Consider the following 8,993-nt stretch of genomic DNA (forward strand, 5'->3'; position numbering starts at 1 on the left):
CTTCATTTCCTCCACTCTTCTCTAATTTCCAGCAACCTATTTTTTTGTTTTGTTTTGTTTTGTTTTGTTTTACTAAAGATAAGGCTGATTCTCTCCCTCCTGGAGACCGTTTCTTCTTCTCTAAAATAAGAGTAGCAATGCTCCCTCAAGGGGTTAATCTGAAGATGTGACAATGTCATGTGAATGAGGGCCAACCCCTGTGAAAATTGAACCCTAGCATGTTAAAGGAGCGTGGGAAATGTGGAGGCTCTTGAGGGAACAGAAAATAGTACAGTTCTCCAAAAGCACAGAGGGCTTGGGAAAGAGGAATGGAAAATGTCGTCTGGATCCATGGGATGGAGAGCCAGCCAAGGACTCTACAAATGATGTTATAAAATCCAACCTGACTAATATACTATTGGCTGGAGCAGGCGTAAGGATACTTCTGCATAAGTATGTCAAAAATAATGTTATTTCAAGTCATAATGACATACAAATGTTATCTTTTGTCTCCTTCCACTTATTTCATGGTCGTATTTCTTGTGTTTAATATACATTCTGTCTTATTTTCTAGAATTCTAACTCCTAAATTTAATGCTATGTAAAGCTGTGTACATATATAATTTGCATTTTACTCACAACTTTCTGACAGCAATGTTGTTTCAAGACCTTAGGGGATAGAGAGAGATGACAGCCAAGGTAAGCAGTATATCCTTCTGTTGATAGGTAATAGGATGCCTCTGAGAGTGTCTGGGTGATGAGATCACAGCCAGCTCAAGGAAAACTGATACAGGCAGCTGTGAGCTGTTAGATAAATTATTCTGACACCTGTTAAAATGGTAAGGAAGACTTTATTCAAGACTATTGCAGTAGGGGAGAGAGATTGAACTCAACTCTAAATACAGCAAAGACAACTGAGAATTTAAAACCGGTGAGTAAAGCAAGGGGGTTAGTGGATGGAAAATTACTAAACTAAGAGGAAACAACAGTGGATGGGGGAATTCTTGCTAAAGGCAGGCTAAGGACTTAGACATCAAGGAACACGTTCAGATATCGAGAGTGATCAAATATCAAGGGTGGGGAGGATTCTTGCTAATCTGACTTAGCAGGATTCTATTAAAGACAGTCCAAGGGCAACAGGCCAAGGTCATGGCCTATAATGAGAAGGGGGCTCAGAGGAGCCTGACAAAAGTTTTATCAAGGAGAGTGTCTTTGCCAGGGCACAGTGGCCTGAAGAGAGGATGACAGAGGTGAGGGGAAGTCTGAAAAGCCTTTACAGAGGTGGAGTACTGGGGGTATGAGTAGGGGTTGCTCTTTCTGACTCGCCTTTCCTACATGTAGACAGGTCCTCTGATGAAGGAAGGGAGGAAAACAGATCATCTGAGAGAACATCCTCTTAATGACCTCAGATGTCCAGTCATATGTCATTGATCAGTGTGGTAATCCACATCCTAATCCCCAGAACCTGTGAATGTTAGTTTATCTGGGAAACGGATCTCTGCGAATGTAATTAAATTAAGGATTTTGAGATGGGGAAATTATCCTGGATTATCTGGGATACCATTACAAATGAATTCATAAGACAAGGCAGAGAGGGATTTGACATACAGAAGAGGAAGGGGCAATGTGACCATGGAGACAGAGATTGGAGTAATGCAGGCACAAGCCAAGGAATGCTGACACCAAAATCTGAGGAGAGGCAAGGAACAGATTCCCCCTTAGATCCTCCAGAGGGTCTAAGCCCTGCCAATACCTTGATTTCGTCTCAGTGAAACTGATGTTGAATGTCTGGCCTCCAGAACTCTGTGAATATAAATTTCTGTTCTAAGCCACCAAGTTGGTAGCAATTTGTTACAGCAGCCTCAGGAATTTAATATGTCAGAAGAGCAATAGAAGTTGGTTGAACCTCAGGGCTATCACCAACATTGTCTTCCTGCCTGTCACACACCAGCCACTCAGTATTTGGTAATGAATGAATGGAGGTGACTACTGGGCTCTGTTTCTGGGTGAGTACCCACACCATACTTTCAGGAAGAGAGTCTGTCTCAGTGGGCTCTGAGAGTTCCTTGTCTTGCCCCTGCCCTTGTGGCTCCTCCTCTTTTTTTTCTGCAAAGTCATGCCTGCTCTTCCCTCCTGGTCTCTTTCTTACCTCTCTAAATTCAGGTCTAAATTCAAAGGTTAAAAGGTTCCACAGTGTAGCAGTTAGCACATCTGCTTTACACGCAGAAGGTCCTGGGTTCACACCCCAGTGGAGCCACAGTTCATGGTCTACGGCCATGCCACCCCGAACAAGCCCAAAGTCTGATCTCGGAAGCTAAGCAGGGTTAGGCCTGGTTAGTACTTGGATGGGAGACCACCTAGGAAGACCAGGTGCTGTAGGCATAAATAATAATAAATAATAAAAATAAATAAATTCAAAGGTTTATAAGATATAAGAACTGCATCTGCACTGGTACCTGGCAATTCTGGGGATACCAGAATTGATATAATGTTGATTGCTCCCTGGCAAATGGATCTACTACAAGTCAATGAATGTTATTAGCTGAGTGTGGAATTTACTTAATGTGTGACGGTTTGCCACATGTATCAAACTGCAACAACATCATGCAACACTACCATCACTATCTCCATGTAACAGATGAGGAACCAGTTTCAGATGTATTTTCACATCCAAAGTCATAGAGCAAATAAAAGACTGAAACAGGAGGCTGACCGACATCTGTCTGACTGCTAAGTACTAATTACTTCCTTCTAAAATGGAATCCATTATAACAGATTGCAAAAACCATGGTTCCACTCCCCAGGGCCTCCACTGGCACCTGTGCAACCTAGAATGGCCCCTGAAATCTAAATTTCAGAACCAAATAATACCCAAATGTTAAGCCCCAAACGATAAAGAAGCAGCTAGAGTTCTGTCCTCAACTCCACCTCCAACTCCCACATACATGTGTGTGAACTTTCACACTAGCATATTCCTTGCCTGTGCAGCACACATAATCTACTCCTTGTCCTCCTCATTCTCCATGGCTTTCTCTGTCCTTCATGTCCCTCAGGCAAACCTTCTTTCTGAGACCAGCCTTTTGGTCAGGGTTGAGCCAAACCCCGTACGTTCTTAGAATGTATCCATTCTCCCATCCCTGGGTCTCACGAGCTTTATACAGGTCTCCTATATTCAGAACTGGACAGGATGGGGGTGTGTGCCCAGGGAAAAGAAGGGGAACAAGAAAAGAGGGGGGCATAGCATGACAAAGCTGATAGTCTGACACCCAGGGGTCACTTCTTTGCTGAATTTACCAAGTCTTCAACATAATGGAAGTCAGAAAGCTGATTTGTAGCATGGATTTGTCTTCCTTCAAGGGATAACTCATATGCCAATACTCAGAAACCTACTGGAACTGAGCAGATTCGAAAGACTGTGGAGAAAGACTTGCACAAGTCCACTTGTGTGTGGCCTGTGGAACCTCCTTGGAAGGTACTCATGATTCATATATTTGGTGAGAGCCTAGAAAGTAGTTGGTGGACAGACACCCCTGAAGCAACTGGTGAAATGGACTCAATGGAATTCTGTCTACTGAGCAGAGGCTCAAGAGTCTCCAGGAAATAATTCAAGCTGTGGCCACTGCTTAAGACGAGGTACATCTGGAGAACTTGTGGGGAGGCCTGGCATAAGACTATTTAAGGTCATAATGGGTATGGAAGGGTCTTCTACAAAAGAAAATTCATCTGGGGGAGAAAGAGCCAAGCACAATGAACTCAGCTGAAGAACAAAGCTTTGCCATTAGGGGAGTATAGCTATTATAATGACAGCACTGGGACTAGGACTCTTCTTGGTGCCTGTTCCAATATCTCGTGATTTAGCATAGGAAAATGGTTCAAAAATAATTGCTGAATAAATTATGGCGATTCTCAGAAGTTGTTTCTCAGTGCCCATCTCTTCTTTCAGAAGCCGAACATTCTCTTTTTTCAGAGGGCTGTTATCTGGTGGGTGGTGTGTTCTATGCACGTGTCTGTGCCGATCACTGCTGGGGGACAGTGGCCTCCACACACAGGCTCCAGGCACAACCTAAACTGGTCACTTCCAGATTGGAGTCCTGCATGGCGCTAACCTGGTGACCCCTGGGACATGCCTGCTTTGCATTCACAAGACTGAATTTCCACCAGTGTGGGAGCAGGTTGTGCAATGGCCCTTGTGACTCTCCCAGCTTGGTATCAGGCATAGCGAGTGGAATTTCATTTAATCAGTGGTTACCTCTTTTGTAATAGTCCTCCAGGCCCATTTTGGAGAGATCCTCCTTTTTGCTGACAGCTTAGGAATTCTCTGATGAAAAAAGGATCTTGATTTGGAAAAGAATTTGCAATGCATTTTCATATCAATTTGCTGGTGGGGGAGATACAGAAGATGTGCCATGCTTACAGATAGGATGGTGTCTGGTTTAGAGGCCTCCTTTGTAGTTGGATGAATACGGCAATAAATGAATGGGTGAATGAAGAAATCCATGCAGAAGCCCGTGGTTCTGAGCATCAGAATCACCTGCAGGGCTTGTTAAAACAGATTGTTGCACCCCATCCCCAGAATTTCTGATTCAGTCAGTCTGGCATGGAGCTTGAGACTTTGCATCTCTAACAGGTGAATGAGAGAATCATGAGCTTGGAACCAGCTACTCTGGGGAGTTTGCACGCAGGCTCTGTCTTTTAGCAATTATGTGAACTTCTAAAATGTTTGGGACTTGTTGAGGCTCAGCTTCGTTTTCAGTTAAGTTAGAATTATGACTCTTATCTCACAATAGTGTTGAGAACATTAAATGAGAAACCCTCCGGGAAGCATTTGACACAGTGTCAGACACACAGTGGGCATTTAGAAAATGTTAGTTCCCTTCACTTCCTACCCTCTGCTCCACTGTCCTCATTTTGATGTTTTCTAAGAAGAACACTCTAAGGTAAAATGTTCTCTGAGATGGTATCAAGGGTTTAAGACCCACTCTGGTCTTAGCCATAATAGTCCAAGATGCATAAAGCAAGTGGATTTTGCAGGAGAATAATCTTTTTGGTATCATGATTAATCACTGCTTCTAGGTCCTGCCTTATTTTCTCCACTCAATCTGTACTTCTCCACATGAAGTAATTTATCAGGCAATAGTAATAATAGCTGACATTTATGGAGCACATCCTATGTGCCAAACACTGGGATTGATTTGTAGGCATTTTTTTTTTCATTTAATCACCACCACAACCCCTGTCTTACACCACTCATAAAAGTGAACTTGAAATGTATGAAATACTTAAATTTAATACCCGACACTGTAAAATTCCTAGAAGAAAACATAGGGGGAATGTTTCTTGACATTGGTCTCAGCAGCAATTTCCTGGAAATGATAGCAAAAGCATGAGCAACAAAAGCAAAAACAAATAAATGCGACTACATCAAACTGAAAAGCTTCTGTACAGCAAAAGAAACCATCAACAAAATGAAATGGCAATCTACGAAATGGGAGAAAATATTTGCAAATCATATATCTGATAAGGGGTTAATATTCAAAATACATAAAGAACTCATATCTCACTAGCAAAACATAAACTAACAACCCAATTAAAAATGAGTAGAGGAACTGAATAGACAGTTCTCCAAAGAGGTCATACAAATGCCTAACAGGTTCATGAAAAGATGTTCAACATCATTATAGCATCAATGAAATGGAAATCAAAACCACAATTAGATATCACCTAACACCAGTTAGAATAGCTATTATCAAAAAGACAAGAGACAACAACTGCTCGCAAGAGTGTGGAAAAAAGGAAACCCTAATTCACACTTGCTGGGAATGCAAACTGCTACAGTCATTATGGAAAACTATAAATTTTCCTCAAAAAATTAAAAATAGAACAACCATATGATTCAGCAATCCAACTTCTGGGTATGTATCCAAAGAAATTTAAATCAAGATCTCATGGAGATTTCTTCACAACCATGTTCTCACCAGAAAAATGGAAATTGTGTTCACAAAGATGGTGGACTAAGTAAATGCAGGGTTCGCCTCTTCTCAGGACCAAATTAAAATAACAACTAAATTATAAAATAATCAATGTGGGGAATCACCTGAAGTCCTGCTGATCATAACACATATGTCTGTTGATATAAAGAAGCCACACTGAAGCCAGTAAGAGGGGCAAAGACGTGAATCGGGCTAGGCCCACACCCGCAGGTGGTGGGGGGAACACCAGGAGGGAGAGCACGGCTGCAGAGGCCCCTCTGAAGTAGAAAGAGGACCTGGCCCTATACAGGGGCTCCCAAGCCCAGGGTCCCAGCCCAGGGAAGAGGAGTTTCCAAAAATGTCTGACAGATAAAATCAGCGGGGATTCTGGCCATCCAGATGAGATGGAAGGAGACTGAAATCCCAGATGCTTCTTTAAAGGGCCTACGCATAGACTTTCTTGCCTGTGGGCACACACCCTGGGCGTTGCCAGAGGGACGAAGGCTCAAGCAAGATTCATACAGAGAAAGATTGCATTATGTGGCACCAAAGTGAGGGCTTTAGTTGGGCCCCATCCAGAGCAGTCTACAGATGTGTGCAGCTTGCCAGTGCTGAACCCTCCCCCACTCCCTGCACCACCAATTCTGAAGCTACATTGGCCCAGGGAGATCAGTCCACCCTACCCAACCCGCAAATTACCCGAGGCTTTTGTCACTGGGAGGCTGCCCATTTTCAGGCCGAAAATTCAGTGAAGGCATCAGACCTCAGCCAGTGCTGTGTGTGCATTTCGGGGAAAACAGTTTCAGGAGGATCACTGCTGCCAACATGAGCTTGGGCAGATCACACGTATCTGTGGGCCTGTCCCCAAAAGCAGCTGGTCTTGCTGTGATTTCTGACTTTTGCAGGAACCCACGGACAAAGAACTTGCAGCTAAACTGAGGCTGTATTGGCCTGACAGCCCATGTCTCTCTGAGACCACACCCCAGCCAACTCACAAATTGTCTGCAGCTGCCCATTGACAGGCAGCCACCACCACCCTGCCCCCTTTCCAGGGCCACATATTCCAGGTAGACAACAGACTTTGGCTAGCGCAGTGTGCAAATTGCAGGGAAAACAGTGGCAGGCAGATCACTGCTACCAGCATGAGATACAATATCACTTGGGTGGATTGCAGGGTTCTGTGGGCCCATCCCAGATGGCAGTGGATCTTGCAGTGGACTGTGATTTTTGTGGAAGCCTGCAGACCCAGAACTGGCAGCAAATCTAGTGCTGTATAGGCCTGATGCCCCGTGTCTCACTGAGACGCTGCCCCATCCAACCCACAAATTACCTGTGGCAAGCTTGTTCCCAGGCAACCCAGTCCCATCCTGTGCTTTTCCTGGGACACAAATTTGACAGTAAACAACAGCACTCAGTTTGTATAGCCCATGCAAAGCCCATGCATCCTGGGAGAGACTTTCAGTGTCAGGCCACGAACACCTGCCCATAAGCTTCAGTAATTCTTGAATAGCTCTCGAGTGTTTACAGGCCTGAAGTGGGCACCGGCTGGCCTTGCTGCCGTTGGAGACTTGTAAGGGAAGCCAGAGAGAGAGAGAGTGCCGGCATGTAAACTGACACTGCAGTGACAAGGGGAAATCTGCTCAATATATCCAGGTGATTCTCTGGGTCACGGCACCACCCAATGCACATATCACCCAGAGGCTTTTCCATTTGCGGAGTCTTATGGGCAACCGACAGGCAGCCTCAGGTCTTGAGAAGCACTGATCCTTCTGCTAAACTGCCCCAGGCCCGGTACTGGGGTTAACCCAGCCATGGCTTACAGTGTTGTCTCCTCCACTTATCTACAGATCCAGCATAGGCAACAACCATCTGCAAGTCACTTTGTAGTTCCCACCAAGTAGCCCCAAGCAATCAAAGGCAGCAGCTGACCTTAGCCTACCGGGGAGCCCCTTTTCAAGGGGCTACAAAACCAACACGTTTAGAGGCTGGCACCAGACCACAACAGAGTAACTTCTGACTAGCCCCATTAGCGGTATACACAAAGGGTGGTTGCAACAAGTATACAAGCCTGCTAGGGCAAATTCCACTCAGTAGGGTCAGCCCCCACGCAGCAACTCTAACCCTGTGGGTGCAGCCAATTCCCACAGTTAGTCACCCTGAGCGTTAATCCCATCCACTGATGTGCTAACACCAATAAAGGCTTAGCTACAACAGAAGATCACACACAACTCATACAAAGATCACATTCAGAGCGCCAGCACAGGTAATTAGGGAGAGTGTGCCATTGGGCCACACAAGACACCTTCCACATAAGGCCATCTGGCCAAGGCTGAGAGATGAAACAAATCTTTCTGACACACAGAAACGAATACAGAGAGGCTAATAAAATGAGAAAGCAAAGAAACGTGCCACGAATGAAACAACAGGAGAAAACTCCAGAAAATAATCAAAATGAAATAGGGACAAGCAACCTACCAGAGACAGAGTTCAAAAGAATGGTTATAAGGATGCTCAATGAACTTAGGGGGAAAATGCATGAGTGCAATGAGAACCTCAACAGAGAGATAGTAAGCATAAAAAAGGACATAGAAACCATAAAAGAGAACCAGTCAGAAATGAAGAATACAATAACTGAAATGAAGAACACACTAGAAGGATTCAACGGTAGATTGGATGAAGCAGAAGATCAAATCAGTGAGCTGGAAAACAAGGTAGCAGAAAATATTCAATCAAAACAGCAAAAAGAAAAAAAAGAATTTTTTAAAAATGATGATAGTTTAAGAGACCTCTGGGACAGCATGAAGCATAACAATATTCACATCATAGGAATACCATAAGGAAAAGAAAGGAAGCAAGGGACTGAGAATCTATTTGAAGAAATAATGACAGAAAACTTCCTTACCTAACCCGGAAAAGGAATTAGACATATAAGTCCAGGAAGCACAAAAAGTACCAAAAAAGAGGAATTCAAACAAACCTACACCATGACACAACATAATTATAATACCAAAGATCAAAGACAAGGAAAGAATCTTAAAAGCAACA

General features: G+C 43.9%; 1 pseudogene; it reads left to right on the forward strand.

Moving 5' to 3' along the window:
• The first annotated feature begins 2,245 nt into the window (after positions 1-2,245).
• On the forward strand, positions 2,246-2,361 carry LOC112470011 (annotated as a pseudogene).
• Positions 2,362-8,993: the final 6,632 nt, after the last annotated feature.

The sequence above is a fragment of the Pteropus alecto genome, unplaced genomic scaffold (genome assembly GCF_000325575.1).
Source record: "Pteropus alecto unplaced genomic scaffold, ASM32557v1 scaffold179, whole genome shotgun sequence".
Lineage (NCBI taxonomy): Eukaryota > Metazoa > Chordata > Mammalia > Chiroptera > Pteropodidae > Pteropus > Pteropus alecto.